Here is a 22,784-nt window from a genome sequence, read left to right on the forward strand (position 1 = left end):
CTGGTTCCCATTAGCGTTCGTGGGGTGGATAACCCTTCCATTCTACAAGGTACTGAAGCCGTCCTCATCTGTATCGGGAGTCACAAACCCTAGAGATCTCGTACTCAATCTGGTTGTCAATGATGACTGGGGAAGGGCGTATTTCTTGCCTGGTGGATGAACAGTAGGGCTTCAGTAGCGATGTATGAAAAACAGGGTGCATTCTTTTCCAAGATGCTGGTAGACAGAGCTTTACGGCCACTGGGTTGATAGTCTTGGTCACAGATAATAGGCGTAATACTGTGGTGACAAATTATTGGGTCTCAGATGTCTAGGTAGGTATTGGAAGACAGCCAGACCTTATCGCTGATGGCATACGAAGGTGAGGGTTGTTGCTTCTGATCTGTGTATTTCTTGATGTTGGCTCTAGCTTCTTGGCGATGTCACTTTACTGATCTGTGAATGCTAGCTAGATCAAACCCAAGCATCAACCAAAGGTATTGGAGTGGGGTGAGGTAGAAGTGTAGGCAAAACCAATGGGTGAAACCCTAGATTGCAAAAGAAGGGACTGGTCTTCAAGGAAGAGTGGTCAGAATCGTTGTACATGAACTCCGTCCCAGGAATTAGAACGTGCCAGCCGTCTTGCACTTGTGAAGAAAAACAACAGAGGTATTGTTCCAGGGTTTGATTTACCCTTTCGGTTATCCCGTTGGTCTGTGGGTGATAGCCAGATGATAAGGCCCGTCTGATTCCTTGCAAATGGCATAAGTGTTTCCAGAACCCGTAAGTAAATTGTGATCCTCGGTCGGAAATAATCTTGGAAGGCAGCCCATGGAGTTTAAGGACCTCAGCTACAAACATGTTTGCCATCTCACTGGCAGAAGGTAGTTTGGTAAATGGGATGAAATGGGCCATGTGCGAGAACAAGTCTATCATCACCAGAATTGTAGTGTGTCCTCTGGATGGAGGAAGATACACGATAAAGTCGGTGGCTATGCACTGCCATGGACGTGAAGGAAAGTTCGGCTGGAGCAACAACCCAGCTGGTTGCTTTGTGTCATACTTGTTCTGGGCACACATAGAACCTGACCGATGGAATGCCTGGACGTCTTGGTACATCTTTGGCCACCAGAAATGTCTTTTAATGGTTTGCAAGGTAACCTTGATGCCTTGGTGGCCGGAAAAGGTGGAATTGTGATAGAGTAGAAGATTTTTTTCTTTCAGCGCCTGGGATGGGACAAACAAGGCAGCGTCCTTGAACAAATGGCCGTCTTTGGTTGTCAGGCTCCAAGGGTAGGTGCTGGAGAGGTTTCTCCTTACATCAGAGGCTTGTGTTTCTGCTCATATGAGGTCCAGAAGATCCTCGGCATGAGCAATGAAAACCGAATTCGGGAATATCCTGGGCAATGGAACAGGTTCATCATGAAGGGCATCTTGGCATCTGGAGAGGGCATCAGCAAAGTTGTTGGAAGACCCCGGTATGTATGTTATCTGAAATTGGTATTGAGCAAAAAAGTATGCCCAGCGTGCCTGTCTACTATTCCTACATTTCAAGGACTGAAGAACTTGTAGATTACAGTGATCCGTTCCTACCTACACAAGATAAGCAGCGCCAAGTAAGAGGTGACACCATTCTGTAAAGGTCTGACGAATGGCCAGCAACTCTTTCTCCAGGACCCAATAATGGAGTTCGCTAGAGGTTAATGTCCTGGAAAGGTACGCTATGGGATGTTCGAGGAAATCTTCTTGTAATAGTTTAAATACAGCTCCAATGGCGTATTCTGAATCATCAGTTTCAACCAGGAAGGGCTTGGACACGTCAGGTTGGCACAACACGGGTCCTTCCGTGAATCTTTTCTTGAGTGTCCCAAGATTATTGGCTGAACAATGGGAAAAGTTGGGGATGAACTTTCTGTAAAATTTGCTAATCCCAGGAAAGACTGTACCTTTTTAACAGTAGAGGGTGCGGGCCAAGAAGTAATGGCAGTGACTTTTGATGGGTCCATGGCTATGCCTTGAGGGCTGAGTACAAATCTGATGTATTTAACCATGGTCACATCAAATTGGCATTTTTATGGCTTGACTAGTAGATGATTATCACAAAGCCATTGAAGAACCTGAGTGACGTGGTCTTGATGTAACGTAGCGTCTTTTGAGAAGACAAGTATGTTGTCCAAATAGAAGATAACAAAAATAGATAACATATCTGAAAACACACAATCCAAAAACCGCTGAAAAACAGCAGGAGAACTGGCCAGACAAAAGGGCATGACCAAATACTCATAATGGCCAAAAGGGGTTTGGAAGGCAGTCTTCCATTCATCGCCTGCCTGAATGCAAATGAGATGGTAGTCCCCTCTCAGGTCCAGTTTGTAAAAAGTACAGAACCCTGTAGGACTTCCAGAATGTCGGCTATGAGAGGTGAAAGATAGCAGTCTTTTTGTGTTAGCTGATTCAAACCTCGGTAGTCCAGACATGGACGGAGTTCCTTGGAATCCTTTTTAGGCACAAAAAATAACAAAGTCCCTGCTGGGGATTTGGAAGGATGAATGGTGCCTGTTTCTAGGTTGTTGTCCAAATACATCCGCAGTGCCTTTTTCTCTGGATCTGACAAAACGAACACTCTGCTGAATGGTATGTTGGCGTCTTCAACAGTGTCGATGGCACAGTCCTCGGGTCTGTGTGTAGGTAAAATCTGTACTATGGTACTTGAAAAGACATCGGCAAACGGGTTGTAAACCTCATGAATATGATTGATGGAGATGGTGATACATTGTTCTTTGTGTGGGGTGATGTCATCCGTCTCTTCATGTTGAGTATTCCCGGATAGACAATGTGAGAGACAGAACTCTGAACCCAAGAATAATGATCCTGCTGTCCAATTTATGGAAGGATTGTGGCGGTGTAGCCAGGGCATGCCTAAGACCACAGGCTAATGAGCCGCTTTTATGATGTCAAAACTGAGAATGTCTTGGTGGTTGTTGATGGAGAAAGACAGTTCTATGGTTTGTTGGGTTATGGGGCAAGAGGAAAGTGGTTGTCTGTCAAGGCCTTCTACGGGTTGTATTTGATCCTTGGATTCCATGGGTATCTGGTGTTGTTTGACCCAATAGTCATCCAGGAAAAATCCCATTGCTCCACAATCGACCAGGGCCAAGGCGGGGTCAAGGGCACCTGTGGATGAGGACAGAGTTACTCAGCGAATTACCAGGTCAGATCGGTGAGACGGACCCAGTGAAGCAGAAAAGAATGAGTGAGCGTCGACCTCCTGAAACTGGGCTCCATTCAGGATCGGGAGTGCCTTTTTGGAGCGATTGTGCAATTCTGAACCAAGTGTTTATCGGATGAACAATATAGGCACAATCCATTTTCGATCTGACAAGTGCTTTCTTGTGGCGTCAGGGGACTACGCAATGCACCCATCTGCATGGGCTCAGGATCCGTTTGTGACTGCTGAGGTGCTTGCCTTGGACTTGGGTATAAGGACAGAGGTTTTTTCAGTGGATTGCTATGAACCTTCCTCCTTTTTGCCTTCCTCTATTGAAGGCGAATGTGGATTTGCAAGGATAAATCCAAAAGTACCTGGAAAGATACAGGGCGAGCAACTAGGGCAAGCTCGCCTTTAACCTCCTCATTAAGTCCCTTACGGAACAAAGTAAAGCATGCCTCGGGTCACCAGTCTGCCTCCTTGACTAACTGTTTAGACAGAGTGACATATGTGAGCATGTCTTGGTTGCACTGCTGAAACTCTAGCAGTCTTTCCTGGGTGGAAAACACTAGATCAGATCGGTCAAACATGGCCTTGATAGCCATGAGAAATCCGTCGTAGTTGTCCAAGAAGGGGTCCCCACAGGGCCACCATTGGAGGAGCCTAGGTGAGAGCAATGCCATCCAGGTGCGACACGATGAATCCAATATTGGCCCTGTTGGTAGAAAAGTAATAGGTTTTAAAGTTGAAGTGCACCATACACCAATACAGGAATGCACATAGTGTCTTTGGCGCTCCATCGTATTTCTCCACAATACCTCCTACAGAAGCACTTTCTTGAAAGGCTGAATCCCTGGACAGAATCATCTGCCTCAGAGCTGAGTTCTCTGCCTTGAGGTTCTGTACCTCAGTGGACAGCTCCTGCATTCCTCCCAATAGATCCTGGAGAGAAGGTTCCATCTATTCTGGCATGGTAGTACTTAGGCGTCTCAAAGTGTCAGATCTGGCATGTGCTGGACCTTGGCTCACCTGTGATTTCTTGGTTGTTTTCTGTTTGGATGGCAACTTGTCCTTTTTTTTGGAGGTCCAGGTCTCATCCAGAGAGGGGCGAGCTGGCAATTGTATTCCAGAAATACCACTTGCTTCATTTTAAAAAAATGTTTAAATCAATTTCTATCATCATAATGAAGGTGGAAACAGATAATGTGCCATGGTGTTTAATAACACTGGTGTGTATTTGTTTTAATTGATGTATGCTTTACATGGGTAAGGGGATGAGTGTGGCATCAGAGATGCCCACACCTTCACATTCTCTTCATCACAGAACAATGGCAAAAAGATGGGTTTAAGTTTTTGGGCCTCCATAAACATGGACCCCTTTGCTAATGTTCTATTGTGCTGGTGAATCGTTGGCATTTAACAGATTCCTAATACAAAGTATGAGGTCTTCCATGCACTTCCCATATTCCCCTAGGTTAACATGACTTACCATGCTCCCTTTCACTTTAACTTTGCCACCTCTTGTGATGCTACTTTGGCCACTTTGAATTTTAGAGCACCAAACCCTGCTCTTACCCTTCTTAAAGGAATTTACACTAATAACATACTGCCTTTTAAGGCATATCTATCTCTATGATTTTAAATATACACCTTTGTTTTGTCAATAATTAATTTACATCCAGAAGACTAGAATGCTGTTTATTGAAATATTTCATCCGGCAATGTGATACACATTTGATATTTATTGAGTTTCCACAAGATACGATGGGGTGGGGGGGGGGCTGCATGGGAATCACAAAAGTAGAACAACAAAGACGGTTAAATAGGCCTCGGGACAATCCTACCGGGCAAGCGCTTGACAAAGTGGTAAGTGCAAGAGCGCTTGAAAAGGTGGTAAGTGCAAGGGGGTAAGGGGTAGAGGGAGTAGTGCAGTAGTGAGGGGCCCCCAGTGAAGGGGGTGGGTAAGTCTGGGCGGACCAAGGTGGCAAGTGCCAGGGCAAAGAGGGGAAGGGGAGTATAAGTGCAGTGGACAGACAGGGAGGACCAAGTTGGGCTAGTACTAGAAATGGAGCCCAAGGGCAAGTGCTGGAAGAGGATGCTGAGGAGATTGGTAGGGGGTGGTCTGGCCCCTGTATGACTCTGAAGGCACCAGGCCCCAGTTGCAGCAGCAGTGCAAGAGTCAGCACAGGAGGGGGAGAGGGAAGGAAGAGGAGAAAAGAAAAGTCTTGAGAAGTTTCCAGAACTTAAGATCCGGCTCAAGTCTGAGGGTGGGAGGGAGGCCGTTCCAGAGGGAGGAGCCAGCCGAGGAAAGGTTTCTACCTCTCACTCTTTGCTTGGAGAAGCGTTTGACCTGCAGAGAGTTGGAGCCAGAGGACTGAAGGACTCTGGCTGGGAGCTATTTAGGCAGGGATAGCTGGATGTAAAGAGGTCCCCGGCCTCAGACAGCCTTATGGATGATGGAAAGGGTTCTGGATTTGATCCTTCCGGTCACCAAGAGCCAGTGAAGAGAGTTTATGGCTGGAGAGATCCGATCCCTGGGCTTGAGGTCAAGGATAAGTCTTGCATCCTATTCTGGATTAGTTGAAGGCGTGAAGGGAGGAAAGAGGCAGATTGAGTAAGAGGCTGCTGCAGTAGTCAAGCCTAGAGAGAACCAGGGCTGTGGAAACATTGACCTTCTGTGGGAAGGTGAGTAAAGTTGGAATGCCCCTGAGAAGGTGGAACTGAAAGTTGGACTTCTTGGCAAGGTCTGTGAGGTGTGGAGAGAAGAGAGAGAGGAGTTAAAGAGGAACCCAAGTTGTTTTGCCTCACAGGTGGGTGAGGAGAGGGGACCCAAGGAATCTGTCCAGAGAGTGTACGGGGGCACAAGGAGCAGGCGTCTCAATGAAAAGGATCTCTGTCTTACTGACATTAAGGCAGATATCATTGGTAGAGCACCATGCCTCGATAGCAGTCAGGCAGTCAGGTATGAGGGAGGAGGAGGAGGAGGAAGAAAAGGATGGAAGCTTGAAAGAGAGCTGTGTGTAATCTGCATAACACTGGAAATTAGGGGAGAACGTGGAAAGCAGGTGGTCCAGAGGGGCCAGGTAGATTTTGAAGAGCCATGGCGATAGGATAGAGCCCTGAGGGATACCATAGGTAGAGAGCATGGTGGAGGAGGGAAAAGGGCCCATTTGCACTTGGGAAGGTTTGTTTGAATGGAAGGAGGTAAGCCTCTCCAGTGGCCTGTCCGTGATGCCTATGGTATCATTGAGATGGTTTAGGAGGATGGAGTGGTTGACTGTGTCAAAAGCAGAGGAAAGATCAAAGAGGGTCAGAACAGAGGGAGTGTTAGAGTCCAGGTTACAGAGTAGGTCTTCGGGGGTGTTCAGGAGAGCAGTTTTTGTGCCTCTGGCTGGTGGTCATGGAGGCAGCCAGTCAATCACGGCCTCCACTCTCTTCCATGACCTCTGCACCTTTCTGTCCCTCTCTATTCTCCCCTCTCTTACTACCCACTTGGCTGGACACACTCTTAAATCCTTCATCCATTTTGTTCTTTTGCTCTCTAGCCCTCCCTCCACCCCTCTCTCCTGGTCCGACCACTCCCTCCTCTCCTCCAATCTGGGACCTCTCGACCCTTTGACCGAACCTCCCCTAACTCTGCCAGACTTGTTTGCGGACATCCATCCAATGAAATGCATGTCAGTTGAAGCATTCGCTTCCACCTTCATCTCCCCCCTCCTCACACTACCGACTCAGCTATTGACTCTGCTCTCAACAATCTCCATCTCGCAATCACGTGGCAGACCTCAAGCTCATCCTCTGATAAACTTGCCTGGTGCCTTCTCCAAAGGCAATATTGTCTCTACATTCACTCCAGGAAGAGGGCTCACATCCAGGCATGCATCTCTGGAGCTTCTGACAACATGGCTGAACTCTTTAAAATCTGGAAGGAACTTGCCAATTCAGCTGCAGTCTCTACCTCGCCTCTTTCTTCCTAGGCCCTCTGCACTGCACCCGTCACCCACTTCACTGTTACAATTTCAGGTAATCCTGAGTTTTCTCTCCTCCCTCCTTCCTCTCATCCCCCTTCTATCCTCAGGCCCTCCCCTTCCCTCATCCACTCTTTTTGCCTTCTGTTGGGAATAGAATTTCAGCCATTTCTTGTGGCCTTTGCAGCGGTTCCTGTCTCACAAGTTTTGCTTCTTGTCCAGCCTGAATTCAGCTCAGCTCGGTTCTTGCTGAGAGGCCTATGGGCTGCTGTAATTTTCCTAAACCATTATAATATGGTTTCTACAGTGTTCGTTCTATACTATATTCTCCATAGGTTAGTCACCCTTGGTTCTGTCAAGTCTCATAAGTGCTCCTGAAGTTCCAAAGGATTATTTGCATGTAAGCATCTGCAAGTTTTGTTCAGGATCTCTTGATTCTTGCGGTTTCTGCGTTGCTGCATTTGGCTAATGTCAAAAATAATAAAAGCAATGACAGTATGTATTTGTGTCTGTCCTCTAACTATAGCACTGTATGCTCATGTTCTTCATGTATTTGAGTGTGTGTTTATGTCCCGGAGTGTGGATGGCACATGTGCTTCATGTCTAGCGGTGTCTCTAACGACATCATCAACATGGATTCTTGGTGCTTTAATCAAGACTGTCGATTGAGGTGTCTTTAGTTGCAGCCTGGGGCTCCTCATCCACTATGGGGTAAATTTGTACCGCACCTGACCTGTAGGGCTGGCTGAGTGGGTACCTCTCAAAATACTTGTCAACCAGCGGTCCGTTGAGAATTCGTCTGAAATAGAATGAGTGATTGCAGTGTTTCCTGGCCTTCTTCCGGGTCATGAAGATCGTAGGAAGAGGAGGGTGTGGTAGCATTCCCCATCCCTCTTCACTTCTCTCCTCTCACATCGGACGAGGTCACTAGAGTTGTCTGCTTAATGAAGGTCTCTTCCAAACTGGTATCCCCTTGGTCTTCTAGAACAATTAAGGACAACATTGGCTCCCTTGTCCCTGCACTCACTGACTTCTGTAATTACTCTCTTGCCACTGGGTCTTTCCCCTCTTCTCTCAAGCACTCCCTTGTTCGCTCCAGCCTGAAAAAGCCTTTTGCAGACCCCTCGTGTCCAGCTAATCTCTATCACTTCCTTCCTTAGGAAGCTTCTGGAGAAGTTGGTCTTCCCCCAACTGACCCAGCATACTGAACTTGTTGGTTGCCTGCACGACCATCAATCTGGAATCCGAGCATCCAGAGGCATGGAAACTGCTCTCCTGAACACCCTTTGAAGAACACACAAACTCTTGTTCAGAGGAGACTTGCCATTTTGGTGCTGGACTGTCCTTTTGGGTGGGACAAAGACTAATATGCAAATGGTTATTTCTCCACTGTGAAGGGTGCAGTGAACTAAAATGTGGTTCTAGACCCTCCTGAGTGGACGAAATTCCATAGAACAAGGTATTTGACCCATGTTCATTCTCAGTAGAGGGGTTCCCACACTCCTTTTCAAATAGTTATGCAGTTTATGCACTTTCGCACTCTCAGAAATGAGCAACGTGACAAAATATTGAGCGTGAAACATGTGTAGACAACTGTTGTTTATCTAAAAGTATACTTTGCAACCATTCAGCACATATAACAAAGAATTGCAACTGACAAAGGCAAACCTATTGTATTTTTCCAATGCACGATTATCTAGATGCGGGACGCTGGAAATCCCATCCAATGTGTGTGTGCTTGTCTATGTGCATATTCATTATTAAGTGGCCCTGGCTTCCCTAGGTTGTTTGCCATACTAATTCTGAGGCTTCACAGAACACATTTCCTTAAAAGTACAGGCACAGATCATGAAGAAAACAACTTTGTTTATTCAGAGGTCGAAGTGGGTGGGAGCGGTGGGGAGCGGTGCTCCTATACTTTTTATTTTTACGTTTCACTGTTCCACTGTTCCAATACTTTTATTTGAAAAAGAAACAATTCTGGAGTGGTTTAGTTTTAAAATAAAAGTGTAGGAAGAGTTGAAGCTTGCATTCCCTTAAATAGCAGGTGTGTTTGTTTGGGGGTTTGGAATGTGTGTGGGGGCGGGGGTGCAGAAATGGGGTTTGTTGTGAGCGGGGGCAGGCCAGCAAGGAACATAGTTCCACTACTTCTTTTCGTGCACTTCGAACACTGTGTTTATTCAGAATGGCATGATGACACCTTTTTAACGTTTTAGTTATTGTAATCCCCAGCCGGGTTACTCTCCAATATCATAGTGTTTGAAACAGGTTGATACTGTAATGTGCCTACTGAGATTGTATGAACCCTTATCCCCTAAGGTGGGCAGGAATTACCTTTCTACTATCAAAATGTAATGGTCACATTCTAATACCCATATTGTTAGTCAATATGTTTATTCGAATTCCAAGATTCCAAGATCCATCAAACATCACAGAAAAACAACACAATGCAATGTCATATCTTGACCCCCAAAATGAGGCAAAGTACAAATCATCAGAAAAAGGTAAAGACAAAATTAATTAATATCCACAACCCACATTGGCAATAATATATAAATTACATTGTTTAATAACCCCACAACAGGGAGCAATTCTTCTTTGACATGTGGCTTTCAAAAAAACAAACAAGATCAAAAGCAATTCTAACAGTGGGAAGGGATGGTACACACAAAAAGGCCGGTCTGCACTGCCATTGTCCACTGGACCTTAGCACATTTAGTAAGTGGCCCTCATTACGACCCTGGCGGAATTCGGAAAACGATGGCGGAAATGCAATACCGCCATCGAATAGCGCTCGGTGCGACTATGACCCGTCACCGCAAAGTACGATGCCATTAGCGACACCGTAGTGAACGCCAACGCTAACTGCACCAAGCACGCGCGCGCGCGCCATGCCAAACCGTAAACACCACCATGGCGCAACGGTACGCCAATTCCGACCCTAGCGGACATGTACCTAACGCCATCAAGCATGGCGGAATGCACCATTCCGCCATGGTGAGAAGTACGGCATCGCGAATCAACCGTAAACGGCCCCACTGAGTGCCCGTACACCGCTCCCTGCCCACAAAGTACAACTCCCCGTAGGTGCAATGAAGTCACAATGCAACCAGTGAAATGCACAAGTCACCCATGCATGCCAACGAACAAAAGAAACACAACAGGGGCCAATGGGAGCTGCAGGGCACAGATGGCACGAATACAGAAGCCATCCCAATGGACATGACCACAGTCCCCCACCAAGAAACGCACGCAAACACAGGCACCTGTGACCAGCAATATTCCGAAAATCACATCATTCCACCAGTCCACCTGGCTGACCGGCATCTGTTACACAAAACCCAATCCCCCGCCCCTGAGCATGACAACATTCAAACTGTCATATTGGCAGCCCCCATCCCTGACCTCACGGGCTTCGTAGGCAAACGCGCCCAGTACAGTACCACGCAACTAAACTCCGAAGCTGGAACCCAGTGCAGATCTCCTCACAATACATCGCCCCCCAAATAGGCATATGCCACATCACTTGCAAAGAAGAACGCTACACGGGCCAAATCAGAATAGAAATTTAATGCACATCAAAATCACCAAGCCCATACAGCCATCAGGCCATGAACTCCAAAACACATTTCACCATTGTCGGCTGCATCCGCAAGAAATGACCAGCCACTACTTGTGTGACGCCCTGTTCCCTCATGGTACACAGAGCCACATTCACGTACGAAAAGGCAACATGGAAGCGCACAGAACCGCAGGGCCGTCCCAATGGGGAGGCACTAGTCCAGCTGAAAGGCCGAAATGTTGCTCCGAGCCACTAGTACTGCGTAAGGGCATGTGGCCCATTGGCGATCGTCCCATAAGATCGTAATGCTGCTCCACTGATTAACACGAAGCAGCAGGTGTCGGGAGTAAAACCCATCTGCAGGAGTGGCATACAGATGGCAGTGGCAAAAGGGGAGGAGATACCTGTCAACCAAAAGAAAAGAAAAAGAACAGAATGGCCATCAGTACTACATTCCAACAACTCACTGCAATGATCACACTAAATCCACAGCCATATGCATGCTAGCCCACTCCAAAGGATCATCACCACCCCAAAACCACTTGCGACTCATAACTATCTATATCGAGGTGTAAACACCATCACAAACGAGTGTACCTGTGCATGCGTCTGTGAAAACAGAATCCATCTGATGGGATTGTTAACGTGCATGGACACAAGTGTCTGAAGGCGCGTCGAGACAGGGAGGGCTCAACAAGGCCAGATAGACGATGGTCCCACTATGGCAGCCCTGCATCACATAGCGCAGGGGAGGCGGACTGATTCCAAGAAGCCCTGTACATGGCAAACTCTGTATCAAATCATCTGCCCATGCATCCATTCATCATTCCCTCATCCCGGTATAAAAACGCCTGAATATTTACTCACATAACATTAGAAATATCCATTGAGTCTGTGCGTTATGCAGCCTGCAAAATCCACAGTGCCCCAGCCCGTAATTCCAGTGTAGTGAAGTAACATGTATTTGGGAACGTCCGGCCTCATCGCCCACGTCGCTATTGCGCATCCCAAACCATTCATATCAATCATTGCATTCTCGCCATGGCCCCTGTCTCAAGGACATTGTACAATAGTACGTTATATTTGCAGTCAGACCTGTGGGCATTTCCTCGCCGCTAGCTGAAAACCGAAAGCGCCGCCCTTCGAATTCCTCATTTGCAACATCACGTCGAAGAGGCATCTGTGGCCGTTTGAAAACACTAATTAATCCATCGAGTGCGGCTGTGTGTGAAAATGGCAACTGCCTTCACCCACGAATGGGACGCCCCGCCCGTCGTTGCAACTCGGTACAGTGATGCATGAGGGCCCACCGTTACTCGAGTACTACGTTCCACTGACCCTTCACAAGTCTGTTCGCGACTGCAAAGATTGTATGTGAAACAATGGGACCACAGCAGAATGAACATATCAACCAATGTTACATGGCCATCGGGTACAAATACATGATTGCAATAGCAAGATGCCATTCTCCGAATTGCAGCGCTGTGCGCGGGACGTGCTCGGCCAAAGGGGAGAGCAGTTTGCACAGGTGGAATGAATCACCACAGGTGGAGGCCATACAGCCTGAAAACACATAAATTGCACACCCAGTCTCCTCCCACAACCACACCCACTCCGAAATGCTACCGGCAGGACTCGCGATGTTGGCCCTGGGGGACCTGATAGCACTGCAAGTACTCCAACTCCAAGAAGAAGACGAACACCAACTACAACCGGCCGCACGGAGGAGACGCAGGAGGAGGAGGAGGGCAAGGCAGGGCCAGCAAGGGCTGCCAGCACAGCCACTACCACCACGCAGGCAGCCCGCAATCCCACGCCTCCGAGCACATCCGTTCAACCTCACGGATGAGCAGATCCACACCCTCTACCGTCTGGACCGGGACACCATAGCCGCCATTGTGGACATGACACAGGCTGACCTTGTCAGCATGATAGATAGCCCAACCGCCATCCCACCCCTACTGAAGGTGGTGTCTGTACTCCACTTCCTGGCCACAGGCACCTACCAGCACACAGTCGGACAGTTGCATGGCATTTCTCAGCCACTGTTCTCGCGGACACTATTGCAAGTGCTCGATGCCCTCCTGCAGCACGCAGACGACTACATCTCTCTACCACGCTCGGAGCAGGAAATTACCAACTCAAAAGTGGGATTCCATGCACTTGCCGGCATACCGGGTTGCATTGGTGCCATCGACTGCACCCATGTGGAATTGGTCGTCCCACATGCCATGGAGGCCCAGTACCGCAACCGAAAACAATTTCATTCTCTGAATGTACAAATGGTGTGTGACTCCAACAGGATCATTACACATTGTTGTGCCCGATTCCCTGGATCAACCCATGATTCTATGGTCTTGAGGAACTCTACAATACCACGCTACATGGAGCGACACGCAGGGAACAGATCCTGGCTACTCGGTGAGTCTCATTACATGCATGATAATGTGGGGTATGTGATTCGGCAATGACCTGGCAGGAAGGGGGGGGGGGTGTGCGTACGTAGCAATGGCATTCCACATCATACGTTTATCGTCCACATACAGGTGATGCTGGATATCCACTGAAGAGATGGCTCCTCACACCAGTCCGGAACCCACGGGACCAGCATGAGGAGGACTACAACCATGCCCACTCACGTACCCGTGTAGTCATTGAACAGGCATTCGGCCTACTGAAGGGTCGTTTCCGCTGCCTCAGCAGGTCTGGCGGGGCACTCCTGTACCGCCATGAGAAGGTTGCAAAGATGGTGATGGCATGTGTCATGCTCCACAACATGTGCGTACGTAGAAATGTGCCCATGCCCCCTGACGCAGAACTGCAAGCACCTGATGATGGTCATGATGAGGGTGGGGATGTGGCAGCACCTCAAGGAGTCTGCGAGGCACCGGAGGGCCGTGACATTCGTCAGCATCTCATTGATGTATGCTTCTAGCACTCACGCCTGGTGGCTGATACATGGACACGGGACTCGTGGCACTGTGTGTGTCTGGGACATGCACAATATGGACTGTACGCCTATGATGGCCTAGTACACAAAGATCAATGTCCACACATCTCATTGGTTGATCGTGCACTGTTTATGGCATATGTGATATCATGTTGAACACCCTATCGACCCGCCACCCAAGTGAGCCCAACACACCCCCTCCACCCTCCTACCTCCCCCCCGAACACCAGTGTCCAAAGATGCTCATTGTCAGTGGGCTGTCGCTATTGCAAGCCCCCTCTGCGGGTATCAGGGGCACCCCTGCCTGTGGAGCGCAGGTTCCTCCCAGATCTACGTTGGGGGCTGCCCTGGACGGAACTTGCAACGGATGATGTCTCTGCCTGCTCACGTCCATGCATGTCCCTAAGGGTTTGCGATAGCTCAGTGAGCACACGGCGCACTGCGGCAAGTTCGGCACATACGTCTTTGGACGTCGCATGCAGTTCCCCCCTCAGGCTCTCGGTGCTTCTCTCCATTTGGACTCTCAGGCTCTCGGTGCCACTCTCCATTTGTGCCCTTAGTGTCTCTGTACTTCTCTCCATTTCTGCCCTAAGTGTCTCAGTTGATGTTTCTATGTCTGCCTTAGTGCCCCCACATTCATCGGCATGGTCCTTGAGGAGCGTGGCCAGTTGCTGCTGTTGCACGATTAACTGGTCGAGGGACTGTTGCCTCTGCTGGGCCATGGCCATTTGCGGGGGTGTCACAGAGGGGCTGTTGACCTCATGTTGCCTTGCCACAGGGCTTGTGGGGGATGGCCTGTCGTCGTCTTGTGGGTGCCCCTGCGTGGTATCCTCATGTTGTACGGGATGGGACAGACAGGGGGATTGGGACAGGTCATGGATGGATCTGACTTCGACATCCCCGTCTTCTGTGTCGGAGCATACTGCCATCAATGGGGTGTCACCTATGGTGCTGCTGCCACCGGAGGCAGTGCCTTCTGTGGCATCCGTTGGGGGGACCTGTGGTGGTGGTGTTGTGGGCATGCTGGCTGCTGGGGTGCCTGTTGATGTTCCCTCCTCTGTGCTGCCACCTGATTTGTGCTGCTGCCGTGTCTTGATGCGTGCAGCTGAGGTGGAGGGTCTTTGGCCGTTGGTCTTGGCCCTCTTTGCAGGTGTGCTGGTAGGGGTGTCCTGAAGCTCGTCGTTTGGATCGGACCCTGTGGTGGAGTAAAGGAGGGCGAGGGTTATTGATGGGTCTGTGGGAATTGGAATGGCATTGTATCACATGCATTGGGGTGGTACCTGAGGGTGATTTGGGTCGGGGCCTTGGAGGTGCTTTCATTTGTGTGTGGAGTGAGGGTGCAGTTGTTTGGCAGCCTGCAGTTAGGGTGTGCCTGCTGCACGTGTAGTGCGTGTTTTAGGGGTTTTTAATTATTTATGTATTTATTGTGGGTTTTAACGTGCGCTATCAGGCCAATGTGTGTGGACGTTCTCCTGGACATGTGTTTCTGTTGCACTATGTGGACGCATGGTACTTCACATGGATGGACTTTGTGGATTTGGCATTGTTTTATTTGGGCCACCTACCTGAATCTTCGGATGTCTGCACTCCTTTCTCCATCCCTCCGACTCCCTCTATGCTCTCCATTCCGATGGTGGAGGCACAGATTTCTTCCCAGGGGGTCAACTTGATGGGTGATTCAGGACCTCCCCCGGTGGCTGTGGCAATGTTGCGGTTGGCAGAGAGTATGCTGCGGACGCGTATCCGCAGGTCGTCCCATCGCTTACGACATTGCTGTGGGGTGCGGGGTGCGGTCCCCACCGCACTTACCCGCTGTGCCACCAGAGCCCATATGGCCTTCTTGTTTGCAAGTGCCGTCCTGGTCATTTGCGTGCAGAAGACGACGGCAGCATTCTCCTGGAGGGTCTCTGTTAGCACGGTGAGTTCCTCACGGGAGAAGTGGACCTGCCGCTTGCGGTCGCACGCTTTCTTCGCTACTTTTCCCATTTTTCTTGGTTTCGCTAGGGTGGATGACGGGTTGGGGTGTGTCTCAGGGTAGTGATTTTAGTGGTTGTGTGGTTTTAGTGGTTTTATAGGTGTACGGCGGGATGTTTCCCGTTCCGGGCCCATGTTTTAACTTCCGTTTCCGTATATTTCCGGTCACCGTACTTTCCGGTAGGCGCACACTGCGGTGTCCGCTGTGATGGGTGGCGGTATTGCACCTAGGGCGCCGTACGGCGGCGGTGTGGGCCGTTTTGGGGTCATTTCCGCCATCGCGGACTTTGCACTTCCGCCATGCCGTGGTGCTCGTGCCCGATGGGTCGGAATGGGCCGCACTTTGCTCCTTCGTGCAATGGCGGAAACGCTATTTACGCTGTGGCGGTCCGGTCAGTCACTTTCCGCCAGGGTCGTAATGAGGGCCAGTGTCTTTTATGTATGTCACTGTAAAGAGGTAAAACAAAATAAAATGCAGCAGTGTTTCCATTTCCCCACACAGCCAGTGGCCATCACCCAGATTAAAAACACCTACTCATTTGCAAGTAATAGTTTGAAGATGCACAGCATTTATCCTAGCCCTAGTCAAAAGAGTCCGGTGGTAGGTATTTGTAACCACAGTGAGATACTCAGAATGGCCCCCACCCGAGTCAACAGGGGGTGCAATCTAATAGATGATTTGCCCCAATTTTCATCGGACTAATATGAAGACACCAGAAATTGGATTTGAGCGACTGAATAGACAGGCTATCAATAGGTTGTGGGTTATTAAAATAGCAGGTCAGCCCCATGCCGCCCAATGCTTTTTTTATTTTTTTATAGAGGATAGCCAACCAATGTTATAAACATTTTCCAAGCTCAGGAGGTTCCCTAGTCGAAGTCTAGTCCCATTTTGTTTTACCCACATAGATCGCAACATCATGATCATCCTTAATCTAAACAGGCCTGTGAGAAGGGGTAGTATTATATACGTCGAGGTAGTTTGGGACACACCAAGAAGACAAACAAGGAAAAGAGTTTCCCCCCTAAGCAATGTTGGCAAATTCCCATAGGCCCACAGCTGACACCCACAGGACCTGGTGCTGATCGCGGTTCCCTTGTAAATCTCTATCACATGGCCAACAAAGGACTGCCTCAAACACTTTACAAGTCCAAACTTACCTCAAGTAACTTTTTTTAACCTCTGCTTAGTGATATTATTATAGCACCTAAGGTGTTGGTTAAAGTAAATCCCTATATATGCAAATTCCTGACAGACCTGAAGCCCTTGGCCATTCAATAGTATGTTCAGTTTCTGTGGGCATTGTATATTCTTCGAGAAACGCATAACCACGCATTTCACAGCATTTGCGCCCAGAACTCGCCCTGCATATAGTGACTGTAAGAGTCCACGAGTGCATGCAGTGATTTTGGAGTTCTGGAAAGTAAAACTATATTATCGGTGTAGCTTAAAATGGGAAACCTTCTGACTTCACCTTGGGGGACATCAGCGTTTATAGCAGCTAGCACAGATGCTAGGAAGTTGATACATAAATTAAACAGGAGGGGTGCGAGGATGACCCCCTGGCTCACTCTCTTCCCCAACTCTATTGGACTACTTAATTCCCCTCCTCTCCCATAGCGAACCTGAACTTGCTAGTTGGTATGTAGAGACTCCATCAGCTGTATCAAGGGCCTCGGTATGCCCAATTCATCGGGGTTTACCCAAAGCAGTCTCCTGTCCACGTGGCTGATGGCCAAACTCATGTCCATGAAAGCCAAGTAGACAGGAGACCCCAGCAAAAACACATATTCAGACAAAAAAAGGTGTAAGTTAAGGCGCTGATTCACAGTTCCCGGGCCAGCCCTGAAGGCCAGCTTTGTATCTGTCAAAGGGTTCTGGTCCCCAACCCACTCCTCTAGTGTGTTGTGTAATATCCCTGTGAAAAGCTTGGACGTACCAGCCAGAAAGGTTACTGGACGATATGAGGAATCACTGGCCTTATTTCCTTTCTTGTAGATCAGAACCACAATTCAGGATTATTTCAGAATAGTTTTTTCGGCAGTCCATCTATGCCATAGGCTTTGCAGGCTTTTGGTTTCCCCAATACTGTTAAGAGTTCACCAACCGAGAAACAAGACAAACCCAGTAGGAACCTCCTCCGTTGGCCCTGTTAAATCACTATTGTAACTTTACAGACTATTAAAATGGCTGATCCAGTCCTGCTCCAGAATTTGAATATGAGCTTGATGTTCTGACATCAGTGTCATCGCTGTCTCTAGAAGTATTTTGCTAACTAGGCCACTGACACTCCTCTGAATTAATGCTCATCACAGTTGATGCTTTAACATTTTAAGAACCTCATGACCTTTATTCCCACTCCTCCACAGTTATCATGGTGTCCTACTTTTATGTCACTATCGGTGGAGTGATTTCAAATGGCATAAGTCGTTTTCCCCTTAGATGACTGTTCCAAAGGGAACCACTGTCCAATTTCTTCCATTTAATGGAACCCACATGTTGAGAATATTTTTGGGAGTTGGGGAAGCACTACCATGGCTATTGTGGATGTGACATCTTTCCCCTCAGAGTATTTAGATAGTTCAAACACTTTGGGCCTCATTACGAGTCTGGCGGTAACCGTGCCTGAAATTCCGGCAGGTTACCGCCGGACTCGTGTTACCATTCCGCCTCTGTGATTCCCGGAATTACCGGAGCATTACGACCCCGGTGACCCGAGAATTCCAGGGTCAGAATTCGGTAAATCCCCATTCCCTTTGAGTCCTATAGGACTCAATGCGAATGGAGAAGTGGAAACACCGGCACCATCTCGTGATGGTGCCGGTGTTTCCACGTCCGCCTGCAGGCGGGTGGTGTTAAACCTGCCAGGTCAGACCTGGCGGGAATGACACCTCTGCCTGCAGGACTCGAGATCCCCCAGTATGGACACAACGGTGGCGGCGGGTTTACCGCCACCGTTATTTCCATACCAGGTGACTCGTAATGAGGCCCTATAACTAAGAATTAGTTGCTATTTTGCAGTGTGTCGAAAACAGCACTGTCATGGCTTAATGTGTATCGGTGAGTTATAATCTTGCACATAAGGCAGATATCCATTATTGATTTGGTTTGCGGCCATTTTGGCTGCCATTGGCTGGCAATGAGGTTAAAGACAGGTAAGCCCACACAGCAAAGACAGTGTCCATTTCATTGCCTCCCACATGAACATATTCCAGCTGAGAGGAAAGGATGATGTCTGCCTTTTCTAGCTGCTCAGAATACTCTAGGCAGGTGGAAATGGAAGGGCAGATTTCCTCTCCCAAGTTTCCCTGGTTGGTCTCACTGACAGAGGGGTCAGAAAAAGCATCCACCTTGCAAGCTGGACAGGGTTCATAGGCAGGTGTTCAACAAAGGTAGCGGGCGCCCCTCTCTCGGAAGAACAAGGCATGATAACCTGTTCAGTAGTTGTTAACCACATTGAGAGTTCGCAGCCATCTGCTTTTTGCTCACTGTACCTTTCACAGATGGGAAATATCCATTTGTATATCAGTCTTTGTCCCGCCCACATGGGCAGTCCAGCACCGAAATGCTATGGCAATTCCTCTCTGAACAAGAGTACCAACAGCAACCCCATACAAGCGTACAGGCAACCAGACGTGGACTCCCTGCTCACTGTGCTTAGAGAGGCTCAGCTTCACCTCACTGATGATTCCCAACAAGGCTGAAACACGTGTATGGGGTTGCTGATGGTACTCTTGTTCAGAGAGGAATTGCCATGGCATTTCGGTGCTGGACTGCTCTTGTGGGCGGGACAAAGACTGATATGCAAATGGATATTTCCCATCTGTGAAGGTACAGTGAGCAAAAAGCAATGGCTGCAAACTCTCAATGTGGTTAATAACCACTGAACAGGTTATCATGCCTTGTTCTTTCGAGAGAGGGGCGCCTGCTACCTTTTTTGTATTCATAGGCAGGTGGTTGAGAAGTCAGGGGCAGAGTCACCCTCTTCAGCCATTCAGCGAAGCACAGAAAGGTCAGGATGGATTTACCTCTGTCATCTAAAACAGTAAGAAACATTTCTCACTCAACGTCGATATAGTCTCCTTTGTGTGCCAGAAACATTGCTATTCTATATTAGTAAAATTGGTAATATCCGAGTCCTGCATTGCATTAAACCGTTACTTAAACTAGTAACTCTTGGCTAAGAGCTGGTAAGTAAGTCCTCCTGTACAGGTCTATCCTCTGCCCTATTCACAGTGTTAGAATGACTACCTGGAAATACATCATGATGAATTGCATCTCAGTTTCTATAGTCTGTTTCCAGTGTGTTGCCTTGTTATGTTGTTGTAGAGTAGGCCTGGTGAGAAAGGGAATCCGCTGCATGTTCACCTATAAAGCAGAGAAGTAGAGAATCCGCTCCACTTCCGCAAACATTTAAAGACTTTCCTCTATCAGAGGTTCTATGAACTCAAACAATGAGCATTTATAGTTACGTAGGGTTATTCGCCTTGAATTGTTCTCCTGAAAATTTCTCTGGGGGCTATTTTAAATGCCGTGGAGCGCCCACGTGAGGAATAAAAGCAAGCCATTCATGTACATTCACACCCAGGAGGGAACAAAGTGGACTTTGCATCCCCGCTTTGCTTTACTCCTTCTTCTTGGTAAAGAACCCGATTTACACCTGCATGGGATTTTTATGCAGGCATAGAGCCAATGGATTGTTATGAAATATGCCTTGCATTTGCACCTTCTAGATGGCAGGTGGATTACATAGCAATCGATTATTATGTTTATATATCCGCAATGTTTATATCTAGTTGTCCCCGGCAACACCTGTAAATTGTCTTACCCTGTATCTCCAGCGCCCAGATACCTATGAGTTAGGCACGCTTTACAAATGTTAAATAAATGAATAAATACAATTATAAGACAGAGACTGCAAAGCATAATTTGCAGGCAGGGTTCATATTTTTACAAACATGTGCATACAAATGAAGAGTAAAGGTTAGTGTTGTCTTGTTTACTCTTCATTAGTAGACATTGTACATGTTGCAATTTAATGCAAGGAACCCAACAGGGCATAGGTCCTAATGTTGGCGGTCTCCTGCAAGTAATTTGCACTTTAAAATTTAATTTTAAAAAGACCCTCTCTGTCTCCTTTATTCTATTCATTTGTTCTAATTACTCTACTCTGTTCTATTTCCCATTGTCTGTACTTATAATTTACATAACTCGTCTCCTTTTCCTCACCCTATGAATTACACTGATCTGATTGCTCCCTGAGCCTATCAAAAGTCGGGCCCCCTCCCTTATTCTTTTGCTGTGGGGCACTACAAAATAGCTTGGCAGTGGTTAACATCTCACAAAAACATAATGTTAAAAAATCAAACAAATGATTATTGTAGACTTTGCATCCACTTTTAGATTCATATCAGTGAGTTTGGAGCAGAGTTTGGAGCAGAGCCATGCAGGACCAGCTGATTGTGGGAGGAGATTACATAGACTATACCTGTATATGTGCAGGTGGAGGTTCATGAATTCCCATAAACTAGGGATAGCCCTTGTCTCAATTTAAGAGCAGCACTACTCTGTCAGAGCAAGTGTGTGATTTGGACATGCCTAGATGTGGGTCTTGTGCCTGCTGGGCCTATAGACCTCAGCTACTCCTCATTGATGAGGCCCCATGAAGCTGAAACTTGTCTGGGGAGACTTTTGGTCTAATGCAGAAGGGATGTTACCTAGCAGTTTGGGCTGGAGCCCTTTTGGGTGGGGCCACGCCTGATTTGCATATGTTCTTTCTCCTTTTGTAATGCCTTGGCAGGTGAACAACAATGGTCTGGAGGGTTGCCCAGAACAATTCCAGAGGTTAAGATTAATTCTGAGTGCGATTGTTATGCCCAGATGTGGGTCCCGTGCTTGCTGGGCCTAGAGACACAAGCTACTCCTCACTGATGAGGCCCTCTAAGGCCAAAACATGTCTGGTGATGCTTGTGGTCTCATGCAGAAGGGGTGTGACCAAGCAGTTCGGCCTGGACTGCCCCTTTTGGGATGGGACCAAGCCTGATTTGCATTTGCTCTTTCCCCATTTGTGATGGCTTGGCAAGCAAAGATCCATGATCTATAGGGTTGTCCAGAGCACTGCTAGAGTTTAAGATTAATTCTAAGCCTTATAGTCATCATCTCTTTTGTTTTGTGACTTGAAAATGCAACAGTTATGGCTTTCTACAACCACCCACCAGCAACAGAAAATCTCCTAGTGCAAATAGGCTGGGCTCCACAACTAACGCCGTTGTTTTTTTGGGATCTACACACACGACTGCACTGTCAGCAGGCAATGTGACTTTTGTCTCGTGGATTACAGTTTGGAGGCATGCTTGAACACTTTTCATGGTACAACGCCTACCCCAATGGTTTCCAGTCATTTTATCTCATTTGTTTAGTCGTGGCTGTTTTTCCCACCGATTTTGTATTGATTCTTTTTTACTGCTAAATAAAGGAGGGTGATTGGTTAAGGGAGAATAGGATGGGGATAAGTGGGAGGTTTTGCGGGAAAGAGTGGCTGCTTGGGTGAGGTGCTTGTGCGGGGGTCTCTTCTCATTTAGTGGTAAAACGGTCGAAAATTGGCGGCAAAAAAAAACTGCAATGAAAAAATATGTGGTCAAAAGACATTGACACACCAAACCCAATATGACAAGACTTTCATGAGTTGCTTATGTGGTTAAAGTTTCATGGTCAAGTGACAAATAAACATGACACATGAAGGGATCACACCTAAATATCTCCTCAGCCAATTCAGTACATTTGATAGGCCCAATGAGTCTCCTTCTACGGCATCTGGGAAAACCCTTGACCATTTGCATGAAACTTGGATTTTCCAATATCTGCACTTTCCCTTCACTTTCTAATTATGTGGAATGGTCCTCTTTTATGTCACATAGCTTTGTTTGGAATGTTTTGGTAAGGAGAATATGTATTTCCTTGCCCCATAGATATCCTATGCCTTGGAACAGTATCACACATTCTGATTACATCTCTGAGATGGGATGTCTTGTGGCTGAAAACGAAATGGAAGAGTACTAGACTCCTATCAGAACAGAAGCTCATCAGTGTGTGTTTGCTAGCAAACACTTTTGCTCGTGTATTTTTCGTCCATGTTGTAGTGT

The sequence above is a fragment of the Ambystoma mexicanum genome, chromosome 8, assembly GCF_040938575.1.
Source record: "Ambystoma mexicanum isolate Mex_15411 chromosome 8, UKY_AmexF1_1, whole genome shotgun sequence".
Lineage (NCBI taxonomy): Eukaryota > Metazoa > Chordata > Amphibia > Caudata > Ambystomatidae > Ambystoma > Ambystoma mexicanum.